Here is a 17012-nt window from a genome sequence, read left to right as displayed (position 1 = left end):
ACAAAAACCATTGATTTTTTTTTTCTTGATAGGCTCTGATAGGTAATTGGTCAGACAGAAAATGATCATTTTTTTTCAGTTAAAGACTGCACCATACCATACCATACTAAACCACAACAGGTCTTATAGACAACAAAAGTCTTCGGTGTGGAAGCTGTTACTGGGTAAAGAAGTCTCAAAGTTTGCTGTTCAATGGGCATTCATTTTCCCCCAGGGATTGTTGTTAGCAGCCAGGTTAGAGCTGAACTCAATTATTTTGAAAACATATCCACTTACAAACATGAGATATGGTTCTGATCGGCTGCTTGTAATGTAACCGTTGCAGACTCATTGCCATGCAAAGCGTCCATTAATGAGAACTGGAAAATACAGCCAACGGATGTTGTATTCCAAACATTCCTTTGCTGAGACTAATTGTACACACTGAGATCGCAATGGCATTACCTCCAAATCCATTGTGTTAAAAACTGTACCTTCTGATTAGTTTTGTCTAGTTTTAAAAATGTGGCCCTACATATCAATGAGGATTATCATTTACATACAGTAGATCAAAGCCAGCTGGCTAATTTCCATATCTTGTCCTGTTGGCAGGTTGGTGTCGAACACATAAAAACAATAGCAGGAAAAACAAAAAGCAGATGTAAATACTAGGTATGATTTGGATAAAATATCACACATTTATAATTCACCATGCTATAATGTAGGCATGTCGACCTTTCTGATTTTCCAGTGGCCATATTTTCAGATGTTTTCTTAGAGGTGAGAAGTGGGGGTTCCTGTCTTTTAATATGTTGCACAGTCACCCTTAGAACCTCCTCTTGTTACTTTACTACAATTCTTCCTGAGCATTTTTTTATAGCATGGTGGAACATACCCATGAAATCTTTAGTAATTCAACAGAGTCGTTATATTTTACAACATTGTTCTAAATAGGTTTTTTTTCAATGATGACATGATTTGTTAGTTTGTTTGATTTTCTTTTGGTGTTTGAATCAAGTGCTCTTAAAGCTTTTAAAGCCGTTCATGGGTTAAAAATCATCTAATCTTGAACATGAACAAAACAAAAAAGATATTGAAAGTTTTGAGGATATACAGGAAAAGGTCAAACACTATTTCCATCATGAGAGAAGAAGTGAAGGTCGCGGAGGACTATAAATACCTGAGTGTTCACCTGGGCAGCACACTGGACTTGAGATGCAACAGTGAAGCCGTCTACAAGAATGGACAGAGCAGACTGTACTTCTTAAGAAAGCTTAGCTCTTTCAGCATTAACAGCAAGATGCTACAGATCATCTATAAGTCTTTTGTGGAGAGTCTGATCTCTTCTCCCATCATATGTCAAGGTAGCAGCATGAGAACCCAGGATTGAAAAAAAGCTTAACAAGCCAATTAAGAAGGTTATAAGAGCTCCTCTAGAACCTCTGAAGATGACTGTGCAAAGAAGGATTCTATATAAAAACAAAAAACATCACAACCCTGACTGAGTATCATCTGCAGAGGTCAATGTTTAGATTGAGTTTCTAGTTGCTGAAGTGAACATTATTAGATTTAATTGTGCTATTTTGAGCACAAATTTAAAAAACAAAATGCTCTTAGCCATAGCACCGTCTGAGACAAAACGCCCACATCTGGTTTAAAACATCAACTATTTCTGACTTTGTTTTGAGGCAACAGTGAAATGTTGTTCAATTGCAGAGCTGTGTAACACTGACTGCTCTCTCTCTCTCTCTCTATTTTATTTTCTCTCTGACACACACACTATGATGTCACCTCTTGTCCTAAAATAAATAGCAGCAATTTTGCACCATAAAGCGTAAAGCTACAAGAAAGGAATGATTGCTCTGATAATATAAAGTCTAACAGTAAATCATTTTTCCTCTGCAATATTATGTTCTTATTTACTGTATTCTAAATGCATCTTATAAGACAAAAAGAGCAATTACTTTACTCCTAAATATGCCAGGGGTATAACTAGTTTAGGGTTTGTAAATAATGAGATCAAACTGATCAGCCCATCTCTAATTCTGCTGACAAATAATCGCCAAAACGGAGAGAAAAAAAAATCTATATCATCCTATCATTGGAGATAAAAAAAAAAATGAAATTGTGTACTAGAGTGTCTAACACAGTCCGTATTTCAGCAGTTGCCCTTGCACATTCTAAATTCAGTATTACTCCTTTTTGTGCTGATGAAAATCACTGGATGCAGCCGAGCAACAGGAGCAACAGAAATGGAGAAAACCTGTGAAGTGTAAGAGTGTGTGCATGGTGGCAGCATGGACATTTTCTCTGAAAATGCCCCCCAGATGATCTTTTACAGAACATTTCTCTGTCTCCCAAAGCTGCTTACAGATAAACATCGGAGTGTTTTGTTCTACCCCTATTAGGTTCAAACGTTTTGTTAAAAATGAAAAAAAAAATCTATGTTAATAAAAGAAAAGAAAAAAAACACCCTGGAGTTAAAAATGCTAAGTCTCAGGTGTTTTCTATGTTATGCTTCACAGTCAGGATTGTTTTTCCAATGTGCAGACTGATGAGGAGGCTGGACACCGGGGGTTTGTTGAGCAAGAGAAAGTGCTATTAGGGTGTCGTAGCATGTAAAGAAAAGACTTCAAAATCTGGTGTGGTGATAAGCAGCTCGGCATTGCACAGTGTTTGTTGTTGCCATATACCTATTTGAAGAGGATTCTGCAGCTGTATATTGTTCCAAACCAAAATCTTTCAAAGTATGGAACAGAATTGATCTGATATGGATCACCATCTATTTTCCCATGATGAAACAAACATTGATCCATGCTGTTCGCCCTAGCCAAACCGAACTTATGTAACCTTACTGCAGCAAGTGTATTAGCTAACATCCATTAAAGGAGTAGAGCTGCTCTTTTCATTTTGTACCTTTTACACTTTTTTTTTCCCCCCCTTTCGCTGACTACTCCCCATGGCTCAAAATCTGTCCCACCTGAGCTGAGACCAAACGAAAAGAAATGACGGCTCAACAAGTTGAAGCCAGGGGCATTTCTCTATTAGACACCCACCCTTTTGAGATCACATTTAGATCTGACACCAGAGTGATGTATTTGTTGTGCAGCTAGATCGTCAGTATATTGTTTTTGGCCCATGCCACTTTTTCTTTCCACTTGGAATTTAGAGGCAAAAACATCACCGTGAGGATACGTTTGTAGCTTTTCCCAGCAAGCTACCTTACCTCTTTGCATTGTTTTAAGGAATATAGTGCCCTAAAGTCGAATTCATAGGTCTTGCTCATGATTTCAGAGGAGAAAGGAAGCGCGGTGGCGGTAAATAAATTAATGGCAAAAGCTCTAAGCTTCAAAGACAGCAAATATGGCTCCAATGCCATGCCAGGTGTTTATTAACTCACACATAAATACTGTTAAATGGAATCTAACAATCACTCATTTATTAGTTACTGTTATGACATTTTAAAAAGTATTTGGTTAATAGGACCTTTTTCCTCACTTGTTCACCAGATCATTTCTTCATGTTTTTGAACCTGTGGTTCATCTCCTCATCACTGTCAGCCTATCTTCTCAGGCACTCCAACCTACTTTTTCTACAGTTCCCTTATCTGCTCTTTGTGTTCATATCCTGTCTGCCTACGTATCTTTTTAGAATGTGATTCTGTGAATTTCATCTTTTTTTTTCCCCGTGTTCCCATGTTTACAGAAAAAGCAGCTGTCATATCAAGGTGTCTGCATCAGCCTCCTGTGAGGTATCTGTAGATGCAGTGCTCATTCTGGAAAGCTGCCTACGGATTTTACCCGGTTATTCTGACACTGCATGTGCTCTTATCATCCAGGAAAGGTAATACTGTACACTGATACAGTATGTAATTCCAAATATTCATATTCGCATTCATCCATCTATTATTTATATCCATGCAGGGCAATGATGGGGCTGGTGCCTATCTCCAGTGGTCATTGAGCAAGAGGCGGGATCCACCCCGGACCATTCACCACTCCATGACAGGATAACATAGAGACACACAGGACAGACAACCATGCATGCCCCTACTCTCACCTAAGGGCAATTTGGAGCCTAACGGTCATGTTTTTGGATTGAGGGCGGTGGTCAGAGTACCCAGAAAGAATCCACACATGCACAGGGAGAACATGCAAACTCTGTACAGAAAGACCCCCAGGCTAGGATTTGAATCCAAGACCTTGTTGCAGGGCAACAATGCTCCCAATTGTGCCACTGTGGAGCCCGATTTGCATTGACCTACATATAAAACATTTGACATCAACCTTTGGCTCATGTGTAAATTGCAAAATTAGGGGTGTCCAAAACATCAGTATCAGAGTATCTGATTAAACTCCGTTCTTGATCCTCGTTTTTGTTCTGTCTGTGATCTTATTTCAGTGTGTTGAGTAAAACTAACTTTTTAGCACACCATGCAAACAAAAAAGGCCTATTTTTGTGTGCATTTTGTGCTAAACCTTCCATATTATTTTTGGTCAAATGAATGAGGGTTCTATTCCATACAATCTAAGTGCCTTCCCCCAGCGTATTGATATTCACAGCGAAAGAAAGACCATATTGGCTGATGCCGCTTCCAGTCTATGTGTGATGTTGCCTGCCCTGTGCGCTCTGTCAGACAGCTGTGGATGTTGGAGAAAAGTGTGAAATAAGCAGCTATAAAATAAGATATTGCATTTTTTTGTTAATCACAGCAAAGTGCTGAATGTAGTAACCAAAACAACATCTTCTTCTGTGAGTCTATTCCAGAGACAATCAAATGGAGCGTCAGTGAAGTATGCTCTGAGTGAAATTATCAATAAGTCATATCAAAACAGAGAGGAGACACTCTAGTGCTGGCTAAGCACTTCTAACTGCTCCACATGAACATATTGTCATCAAGAGAAAGATTGCAGTTTGTTAAAGACTGTAAATAATGGAGACTATGATACTAATGAAACATGGTGTGCTAATATGATGCACTTCAAAGATGGTAGTGATTTTTGTTAGCTTTAATGTAGCAGCGGACTGGGACTCTGTATTAATAAATGCCTTAACTTAAATGACTTGGCCTGACATCTGATCTGAACTAATTTGGCACCTCTCTGGAAAATCTCGGTCCGGCTTCATAACACTGAGCACTCTTTGGTGACTAAATGAAGGTTTTTAACTAACTTGTGAAGTTAAAACAGCATAGATCAATGAGTAAATTAGACAAGCTGAATATCACAGCAGAGATGGTCTGTTGCCCAAAATTCTTAATATGCTGTTTAAGTTATTTTTAAACTCATTTATTTATTTTAAAAAATACCTTTTGTTCACTCACAAGCACCGGTGGAAGATATTTGCCTTGTCTTTAGAGCACACAACTAGCCTTCTAAGTGCCTATCAAGTGGAGATATCGATAGATTTTATTTGATCTAAAGTAAATTTAGCCCAGACTTAAAACTGTTCATTGTTCTCATCCGTCCAACACAACAGTGATGTCAGGACTTTGGTTCACCACAGAGGTTAGCGCTGTGATTGTCCTCTACAGAATCGTTCGGCCTATTCCCCCCCAGTCAGCCCCCAATCACATGCACCACTGTGCTAAAGATTTTAACGCTGTTTGCATGGGGGAGCCCCTACAGTTGTTTTGTTCATATGCTTTTTAATTTGGATTTAGTTGAAAATGCTGTATATATAGCTGGGAGGAAAGAGCACGGGTGGGTTTTGGGATGTTTTCTCTTTGAATATATTATGATGTAAGTGCTTGATAATACAAACACAGAAGAGAAGCGCACTGGCAGCCGTAAACTATGAAAAAAGAATAACCACAACAACAACAAAATCATCCTACTAATACATATTGTAGGGTTATCTTCCGAGACAAAAATGTTACTGTTTCACTTTAAGTTGTTCTAAAGCTACTTTTTTTTTTTCCTGAGCTAACCATGGATTTTTTTTTACAGATCTTAATATATGTGCCTCAGTTGTACCCAGTCAACATCATGTTATTTCAAAGAAAATATATATATAAAAAAAAAGACGGATATCATTAGCAAAAAGTCAGTAAAATCCTAGGGTAAATACCGTATGAACATCTTTGCATATTTTTGGGGTAAGAGAAAACATGCATCAGATGCAATGCATTGTATTCAAACCGTTTAAACGTTTTCACATTTACCACTACAACCATTCACTTGGATGTATTGTACTTGTGGTGCTATGTGGCTTTTCCACAAAATGATCCTTGACCTGTCTGCTGTTTTCCTTGGCCTTCATGATGCCGTTTATTCACGGATGTTCTCTAAAAAAACCCTCTGATGCCTTCACAGAACAGCTGCATTTATTCCACGATTAAATCACACACAGCTAGAATCCTTTCAATATTTAGGTGGCTTTTGTTTAGGGGTAACAGGGTAGCGAGGGCAGAACACAAAACACACTTTTCTGTAAAAAAAACAACAACAACAACATGAAAATAATGTATAGTTTGTTTTCCACTTGATTGTTTTGCTCCATTTTGTGTTTATCTATCTCATCAAATGCCAATGATTTAATTTGACAACAATGAAACGTTTAAGAAATGAAATTTTAAGGAGTATGAACACTTGCAACACTGGGTACATTATAGCAAACGTACTAAAGGTATTTCTTATTTAGTCTGTAGTATCACAAAAGCACATGCAAGTTTAGTGCAATATGCTAATTAGGCTCAGTGCATCAACATACGAAATAAAAATTAACCAATTTCTGTCACATTTTATGCTAAATCTGGTTCACGAAGAGATTATAATTTGTTTTCAAAGCTGCCATCATTTACAAGAAAAGCATCCCCACAGCATGATGCAGTCATCAAGACAATCGTTTCCCTCCCACTTCACAGTTATGGGCTATTTTGCGTTGGTCTGTCACAATAAAATACATTAAAGTTTGGATTGTAACATGATAAAATATTAAGTATTTTAAAAAAGGTTCAAAGGGTATGAATAGTTTTGCAAGGCACTGCGTAAAATGTACTAGCATGAAACAAATAACTAAATGCATACTTAACACCCTTTTCAAATGCAGTGTTTGTTCTATTTTCCATTACTCGCTGGGGAAAGGGTCCGTGGGGTCATTCTGTCATCCATCATGCCCATTTATTTCGCTAATTCATTCCTAAGAATATCCCTCTGAAATCTGCTCGCTCCTCCGACAGATGTGCGAATGACCACAATAGGCTGGCTGTTCATCACTACGAGAGAAGCACAGGCAGACAAGCGATGCCTTATACCTGACAGACAATTGACTGGCCACCCTGCAGTCGCCGCGACTGACAGGGTTCGATACCCTGAAGATGGCGGTCGATGTTAGAACTTCTAAATTATACACAAGGTCCTCAGGGACATGACTCTAATATATCTCTGAGGATGGAACAAGGCTTGCAGTCGCAGCGTGGGCCTCTGCTCTGTGTGAGCTGTCTGGACTGAAGATTTCACCCCGTTTAAAATGCTTGAAAATATCTCCATGCCAGCAACGCCTCGATTCATTTTAGTCAGGCGCCGGAACTTGGATGGCTTGTCCTTACTACAAAGAGTTTTTTTATTCCTTAAAACCACACATATAAAGGTGAAAATAAGGGATAACCTCAAACCCTTTCGCAATTTGGTTTCCAAGCGCCCAGAACCCGTTCCTCGCTTATGTTTGTCTTTGACTATTTTCAATTATTCACAGAGCTACTATCCCCTTCCTTGATCTAGCCACAACACTGTTATCTTTCTCTGCTACTTATAATATGTTTACTCATCCCGATGAATTCAATTACATCTTTTCAGAGGAAATTACCGTGGGGGTGGCTCAGCCCGTCAGAGGTCAGTGCTGACTGTGAATACTAAAACCAGTCCCCCCCCCCCCCCCCCCCCCTACCCCTCCAAACACATTACACAGCCTATTACCTGCTGCTTTCCACACAGCATCATGCGACCCCACACATAAGCCTTTCCACTGCCACAGATGAAATGCTTTCTAGATGGGATCTGGCATGGAGAAGACGGGGAAGAGAGCCGGAGCTGTCCCCAGGCCTAATCGTTTCAGAGAGCCATCCCCACTGCAGCTGCAAAATCCGCCACTCCCGATTAAGGAGGTATATACACGGCCAGGCAGAGCGTAAAAGGTGCAGAAAGGAGGCTCGGCCCGGGGGAGGCTATTGCAGCTGACTTCTTTATTTTATTTTTTTTAGTTTTGGAATTTTTTTTATTTATTTATCTGAACGGCTGTTCAGATCGATATGGCACCAGGCCAAAGGCAGCACAGGTATAAAGGGAGCCTGCGATGTAGTGACCTAACAAAGAGGTAGATGTCTCTTCTTTTCAAGTTTTGCCACTGGGGCACTCCTGGCCTGACATAAATTAAATGTTGATGTACCAACCTCAATTTAACAGGACATAGTTTCTGAGTCTGTGACGGTTTCTGCCTCCCCCCCCCCCCCCCCCCCCCCCCCCCCCCCCCCCCCCCACAAACCCACCCACCCCCACACACATTTTTCTTAGAGGGAGATTTTAAGTGTAGAGCATCTCCAAAAGTGCCCCATCCCCGTCCCCATCCTGAGGAAATTATTCCCCTTTGCTGAGCAGGCTGACAATTTCATTGCAAACCTGTTCCATTAAATCTCTGAAGAGATGATTGTGTTGAGACAAAAACAAGCTGTTGGAGGAAGTTCTCACATAATTATCTAGATGCAGAAACCCATTTCGGCTCTATCAAAACTGTCAGACTGATTAAACAAACCGGATGGGAAAAGCTATCAGGAAAAGAGCCTCTCGTTGTCCTCCCTCTGAAGGGCTGGCTATTTATAAACTGTTCCTTTTTAAAGTGCAGCAGTAAAAATAGTGTATTATTTACAAAAGACATCAGAAACACCTGCAGGTTCTAAAAAAAAAAAAATGTGCCTGCGCAAAACAAGTTGTAAGTGATGAATATTGTTCTTTACGGTTTGCAGAATCATGCATACTCCTTAACATTTTGCACTTTGTCATGTTACAACAACAAACATGATTTTTATTTAGTTGGTAATTGTTTGGGATAGACAAACACAGAGCGGTGCATATTTTTTGAAATAGAAGGCAAATGACACATGGTTTTGTTTTAGTTTTAGTTGTTTTACAAATAGAAATCTGAAAAGTGCGGCATTCGTCTGCGTTCGGCACTCCTGGGTCAATACTTTGTGCAAACCACCTTTTGGTGCAATTACAATGGACAGTCTTTCAGGATTTGTTTCTACCAGCCAGTCGAAACAAATCCTGATCAAGCTCTTTGCAAAACTGCTCGAACTCAATTCACTTCTGTGAAAAACAATTTTCAAGTCTTGCCGAAGATTGACAATTGCATTTAGCTCCAAACTTTGATAGGGGCATTGTAGCACAGATATATGCAAATAAAAAAAAATTAAAAATAAATAAAAAATCACTGTAGCTCTGTCTGTTTGTGTAGTGGGATCATCTGGTAACAAATATGCCTATTTTCCAGAGCTGACCTGTATTTAGCTCCATCCATCATCCTACTAAGTCTTGTGATGAGGTTTCCCTGTGTCTGTGAGGGACAAGCTGACTCACAGCCTAATGGTGCCTCCTCCTCAATGTTTTTTTTTTTTTTTTTTTGCATGAATTGGGTGGGAATGATGTGTTCAGGGTAATGTCCAAAGTTATTGTTTTCCTTACATGGAATACATACAATATTCCATGTAAAACAGAAAGGACAATTTTTGTCTCATCTGACCAAAGCACTTCCTACAAATGTTTTCCATGCTCCCTATACCCTATATAACCTGCCTTTAAATTTAAAGACTTTCTTCTTGCCACTATTCCATTAAGGCCTAATTTGCCAAGGGTGCAACTAATCGTCATTCTGCCAACAGATCCTTCCAACTGAAATGTGGATCTCTGTAGCTTCTCCAGAGCTGAAGTTGCCCTCTGGGATGCTTAAATCTCCATAACTTTATCCATGTGTGTTCTTTGCTCTCCATGATGCTGTTTGTTCTCTAATGTTTCGCTAACAGAAGACTTCACAGAGACAGCTGCGCTTATATTAAGCTTGATAAACGCACACTTGAGCTCCGTATATTAGTTACGTTTTTAAGTTCCTAAAGTATTAATTCTACTGGATTTTATTTTTGGGGTGTCAGATTAAAGGAGGCTGAATAAGTATGCACACTACACTTTTCCATAATTTATTTGTGAAAGTTTTAAAAACCATGCATCCTTTCATTTGCAGTTCACAGTTCTGCACAAAAGTGTGCTGAAAGAATATTTTGCAAGGGTATGTAGTTCCTAAAAGGATGAGAATCTGTTTCTGTATTTTACTTCTAAATGTGGAATTTTCTAGCCCTTGGTGAAGAAATCTCATTTTCAGATTAATACAATGTATGGCGTTTCCAGCAAATATCTATAACAATTTATACATCTATGACTCTATCCTAACTAGCCAGATGGAATTATGTTTCTGTAAATATTAGAAGCAAGAAGCATTTGTGGATGGTATAAGCGGAAAATGTTACAATTACACCACATGTCCAATATATTATTTCATTAAGCATCCGTTAACCAAGAGGAAGGTGGGAAAAATGTAAAATATGTCCACACAGGAGCATTTGAATTTTAGATTTGAACTGCTGCCTCTGTAAAGATTTGAGGTACAGCCTAATTTGGTGAGCACACCAGGGCTTTTTCTCCATGCTTTTTGAAATCACAATCAAAGCAAAGTAGTGATAAAAATCCAGAAAGATCCTCCCCAAAAATAGCTCCTCCTTAGCAAATAAAGTGGCAAACACTTTTGAGGAAGAAAATTTATGAGGCAATGAGTCAAATTAGAATGCATAGACCATTCTTGCAGAGCGGGAGAGACATTTGCACATGAAGAGTTGAAAATGAGTCGCATTCAGCCAAGCTGTGAGCTCCACCTAGGAGGCAGTGAAAGGGACCGAGACAGGCACAGAGAGGGGCTGAGGCAGGCAGACGCCAAGCCTTGAAGAGGGGCATTCTGGCATAATGACTCTCATTTACCATTGACAGGCCTTGGGAAAGTTAAACTAATTATGACGGCACACAGATGCTGAATAGCCCTTGATGAAGTTATTAACTGGCAATCCGACAAACAGGTGTTGAGTGATTTGGTGTTACCTCCCCTGAAATTATGGGATATTCAGATTTTTCCAGGAGATGGCTCAAAGCAGCAATCAAATCGGGAAACAAAACAAGAATATCTCTGGCAAATGTTGTCAACTTTGGTGAATTGCAACCTCCATAATAGAAGGCTGTAAGGTGTAGCTTTAGCCTGTGGTGCAAATGAGAATTATGACTGGAGAAGCGCTCACAAATGGGAACAAAAGGAGCTTCATGAGGTGCTAGCAGGTGTCAGAATAAAAGACGTTCACCGGAAATGCACTCCAGTCTCTCGCAGCTTAGTTCTGCAATTGCCTCTGGTACGCACATGTTGAACTGCACCTCATCCAACTCTGCTCGGTGCTAAAACTAAACACACTTCCTAAATTTGAGAAATAAGACCAGTGTTACAATTAAGCTTATCGCATTTTAAAGACACATTTGAGGACTGTTAAAGGATTAAGTAAGGATTATCTAAAGCTCTCTCACAATGTGGATATATGTCGGACAGCCTGTACTGTCCTATCTTATAAGAAATTCATCACATATCATAAAGATCTGAAACAGTAAAGATTAATTGAACCCATACTCCACATTCTTATATGTCAAGGAGAAATCTAGGACACATGAATCAAGCCTTTATCCAATCCCATCTCACTGCAGGTCTTGGTTAAAAGCTAAACACATTCTCTATGCATGAAGCTAGCAGCCTAAGCTGAATGTCTTCACATGGTGTAAAATTTAGATTCTGAATAAAAGGTTTCCACTCTCAAATGATGCATACGCCATTATATTGTTTTCCATATATTCAACTGAAGTCTTTGACACATTTCATTTATTATTTGGCAGAATTTGTTTTTTATCTGACCAGCTCTTTGAGGCGCTTAGATATTCTTTCATGAAAACATCCTTCCAGAGCAATCAAACTTCATCCTACACTTTATAATAAAATTTTTAATGATTTGAATTCCTGCTTATGGACAAATGAATTCATAATTGCCAACTGAAACCACGGTGTAATTTGGTATTTGTCATTCAGACACTAAAGAAATCTGATAATTATTGATTGTATTCATAATTGGAGGAATTATGAATCCGATTGGCATGGTTACATATAAATTATGCGATTTAATTTAATTTAATCCCATTATGAATTGATGATGGGAAATAATTGTATGCCAGAGAAAATATATGCCACATTTTACCAACATATTTTTCATGGTATCGCAAATGATTCAATATTTTTGGCACAGCCAAGAAAAAGAAATATGTTTAGTCACGGAAAATCTGCAAAAAGCTTTCAGAAGCCTTATGGAGCCGCATAGCCATTTCTGTGAAAGACTGGTCAGAGTGTGATGGAAAACTAAATGGTAATTCCTCCTGTAAGGCATAGAATTGTGCAGTGCATTTAAGTTCCTTTATGTTTTGCCAATCGTCTTTGAATACCAGCTTGAATATATGAATTAAATTACATTTTTGATTTCAGTATATTTTTTGCAGGCAAGAACCATCGACTGAAAAGAAAAAAAACTGATCGTGATAAAATCATATGTCCCAGTTCCTCTGCAAATACATCTGATAGATTATATGGCTGGTCCCATTAATTACCTGTTCATTTATTTACCCTATATATTCCCTTTGGCTAATTCATGTACTTTCAGTGCAATTATGCTTAAAGCTAAAAACATAATTAAAGTTAAAATAAACAGTTTGACAAACTATTCCAAAATAATTTATTAGCTTTTTTTTTACTTCAACTTAGAAGTTAATGAGATGTTTATAGACTATGTATCTTTTTGTTTGCAATTAGACAAATATTTCACCCCAGTGGGAACAGAAGGACTATGCAGGTTCTGGATCTGGATCTAGGATTTGTTAGGTTATTCTACCTGCTTTTTTCTTTTCTTTTCTTTTTCTTTTTTTCATGGTGGTTTTCATGAAGTTGAGGCAAGACTGAAACAGTAACACTGAACAAACTAACTTTGGGGGTTTTAAAATATGCTACATTGGTCTTTGTAATTTTTAAAGCATAACAATGAAGCCCTTGTAGTATTAGACTGTACAAAATAATCAATACAGATTGCATGTAATAAAAGTATTGTGCAAAATAGCATAAATGTTGATATGAATTTACCAGTAGTATTTAAGTGTTGTTTTTTTTTTTCTTAACAGCACAAAAAAACGAGTATAGATAACCAGTCTAAACTGCATGGTGTTGAATGGGCACACAAACCAAGCTGTCAAAGTGTTGCTGATAACGTTCCCTGGCTTTACAAGAAGGGAAAGATGTGGTTGAGAAGGAAATATAAGTTGTATTCGTTCTTCCCCTTGAATATCTATATATTTTATAAACACAAGTCAATGAGCAATAGGTTGGCGGTGTAACGTTGGTGAGATTTAATTGTGTGCATCACAAAACTTTAAGGGAAAAAACTTTGAAAACTGGCGAGTGTCGGCTTGTGTTGGCCACATGAGCTAAAAAGCTTAGCCACTCAACTTTTATGTGCAATTATTTTATTTTTATTTATTTTTTGCTTTTGTTTTCATTGTTGAAAATACAACCATAAGTATGTATTTGCACTCAACATTTATAGTTGAAAAGGCTGGATTCTTAACTTCAGCTGTACGTAGCTCAATCTGACTCAGGAGCTGCACGTATTGTTATGATGGGCAAATTATTCAGAAGTCTTCACTCAGATTACGTTGCATGGCTTTCTGCACAAAGCCCAATAATTCAGCATGAATGTTCAGAAAAATGGAGAGAGACAAAATTGACTGAATCTGATTTTCGTGGATGAAGCAATGTAATCTTCCATTCTATATTTTATTAATGCATATAATTTGAGCAAATGTCAGACTGGTTTTTACAGTACATTTCTTATGCAATTATAAGTACATCACAAATCATGAAAAGAGATGAAAACATCTGTGTGTTTTTTTTCCTCCTTGGTTTTCTTGTTTTAAATGTTTTTTTGGTGGTTCGTGGTGCAGAGTGAGACCGTCCTGTGGACGTATCTATTTTACTTGAAGAAAAGGAGATGTTGCCAGGGTGTGGCAATACAGCCTAAGCTTATGCATTGCTTATAGGACTGAGTTGTGCCTTCAATCTCACATATTGCTCAACACTGCGGTACACTTTTTAAGTCTTTCACAAAGTTTTCCTGGCACTGGATGGGATTACGTTGTCCCCCAAAGTGCAAGGACTAAAATTAAAGCTTCCTTCATAGTATTAAACAATAAACTCTTATAACATTTTACAGCATTAGCACCATACGTTGTTCATAAAATGTTTAAATGCACTAAGGTTTAATAGAGAGCTGTTTTTGATATCAGAATCAAAACGAGCTTAGACACATAGACGTACATTGGGTATAAGTAAATGTAGAAATATATAAAGTGGAATAAACAAATTGAATACAAGTTTGTGAAAGGACAATAGAAGAATAGATAAGCATAACAACTTTTTTTGTGGAGGAAGAACAATGATGTGGCAGATGCACTGTGTTTAATTTAAAACATCAGGAGCATTTTATTTTTCTTTTGCACAAAAAAAACAGATTGTCATGAGGCCACAATCCTGTTCATTTGAAGTATTTAAGTTTTAAATATTGGTCAAAAAATGCTCTATGTTTAAGATTCATGCTGCATTAGTTTCTTTTGTGTCTACTGTGCAAAAGATCAGAAAATCGTTTGTGGGCGTGAAATGGTGTCTTTTGGTAGATATAAAACTATCACTACATAAATTTGCATGTTGTTAATTTGATATGCAGTATTTTGTTAATTTATACGAAAAGATAATTCTAATATATTTGGAAAGTTATTTGTCAAGTGTATTATCTGGTATCTGAATTTTATATGTCCTGGATAACTGAGATCCTTCACCAGCATTATCTGGTAGTATTTAACAAAACAAATTGAGTATGATTTACTAATCTTTAAAAAGTAACACATCTTAATACAAATAAGTATTTTTAAGTTACAAAAAAGATTAAATGTTTACTTCTTAGGCAACTGATGGAAAAATACCCATTTTACTTTATACTGATTAAGTATGTCAGAAGATTTGAATGACATAACTGAGTAAAATCTACCAAATGTATTCACAAGCATTAAGCTTTATGTTTATTATAATTTGCTAGAAAATTACATATGAGTTATACTGGAGTTTATAGCATTTAAACATGCTTTAAAATATTAGTGCAAATTGTTACAAGGATTTTTCAAATAATTGTTACCAGTTTGTTTTTCAAATTATGACAGGTTTTTTTATTGCTCCCACTTGCCCTAAAACTGTAAAATAAATCCCACAAATCCTAAAATCTTTTTTTAGGTTTTGTTTTTTCCAGTCAAATGTTAATGACATAAACGAAGAGAGGCAATACCAAGGTTTTCTGTGCAGCAATCAGGATGTATGCACAAGGCTAGCGGAAGGTGATGTTTTATAGTATGATATCTCTCTTAACAGCCTTATCCTACATAGTAAAGAGAGTAGGAATAGAAAACTAATAAAATATTCCGGCAGTTACAGAACATTAATTGCTTATCTTTTTATTAAGCATATGATTAGTTAATGAAACATTTTAGTGAAATCTCGCAATTAAAATGATACACCATTACGTGGAAGTGCAGCATGTGAATGAAAAAAAAAAATGACAATCAGTGTATTCCCTGCTTTTTGACAGAGTGAAGCAAGTTTATAACAGAAGAAGCCCAAATGAGAGATTAGTGGCTATTCTGAGCTAAAATGCTAATTATTCATGGAGATGAGTATTTGCATTCAGACCTTTTGACAGTGATAAATCATCAAATCATGTGGGTTCAAAAATTAAAATGCACACTTTGGAGAGTTTACGAAAGTGTGAATGACTGTTTGCTAAGTAACAGCCCAGAGTTCACTAATGGAACTCAGTTAAATATTATTTTGCTCTAAAAATAATGCATTGTGCATTTTTCCCTGTCCCTCGAGTTGCACGCAGTGAGTGCACACGATGTGTGCGACTGAGATCTGCAAGCATCTCCTTTGCAATACAGCGCCGGATTTCACTGCTGAGGCTGTGTTTGCTCAATCAAGTTAATTGACATTTAAACTATTTAAATATCTTCTGTGTGTGAATCCAACCCAAATAAGTTGATCTGTTTGCATAAACTCTGAAAGTCTATTCTGTATTGATGCAGCACTACCTTCCCTCCACAACCCATTAAATCAGCAGTGTTCTATTGAGAGGGTCAACTATTATGTTAGATTAGTGCAAAATAACAGATGATGTTTATTTAAAGAGCTGGGATTAAATTAGCACTGGCACTGGGTAGTAACTGTGTAGTTAAAAAGTGAAGGATTCACCTTGTTCCTATGGCTTAAAATTGTTTAAATAATATGGCAGAGAACCTACCAGAGTGACTGGAGTCAATGCAATGCTGCGGCTCCTGCACCCGTTGCTGCACACTGCCAGTCAGGTGACTGAAATAGGGCTTCTACATTTTTCCAGTGTGGAAACTGAAGGTACATAAAAATCTAGATAATATATGTTACAGATAACATTAAAATTACATCAATAATCCATATATTGTAATAGTATTGCAGCTGTAGAAATAAATGTTGTTTTTCTGATTTCAAATAATGTTTCACATTTATTTATTTGTTTGGTTTGTTTTTATATCATGATACCTTAAGACTATGGTATCATACTGAATTTTGTCATTTTGAAAACAATAACACATCCTGGTCCTTTACAAGTGAGTTTGTTTTGTAAAGATAAGTGAAACAGAAAAAGGTTGCAAGGTAAAGAATGTAGGCATTAACTAAATTATGCGCTTGGTTATGATGTCCAATCTTTAATCTAATAATTGAAGACTGATCTTTTAAGTTGTTATAAAAGAGTTCAAAATTCCCCTCTAGTTAAACAAATTTTATTATAT

At 37.3% G+C, this 17012-nt stretch overlaps 1 protein-coding gene across 2 annotated transcripts in view; it reads right to left on the bottom strand.

The window, feature by feature from the left end:
* Positions 1-17012, bottom strand: part of LOC105927793 (seizure protein 6 homolog) — a 141812-nt gene that overhangs the window by 122893 nt on the left and 1907 nt on the right. The gene's annotated exons all lie outside the window — the stretch shown is intronic.

This window comes from Fundulus heteroclitus, chromosome 11 (assembly GCF_011125445.2).
Source record: "Fundulus heteroclitus isolate FHET01 chromosome 11, MU-UCD_Fhet_4.1, whole genome shotgun sequence".
Lineage (NCBI taxonomy): Eukaryota > Metazoa > Chordata > Actinopteri > Cyprinodontiformes > Fundulidae > Fundulus > Fundulus heteroclitus.
Note: the sequence above shows the minus strand (reverse complement) of the source record. Positions and strands in the feature narration are given on the sequence as shown.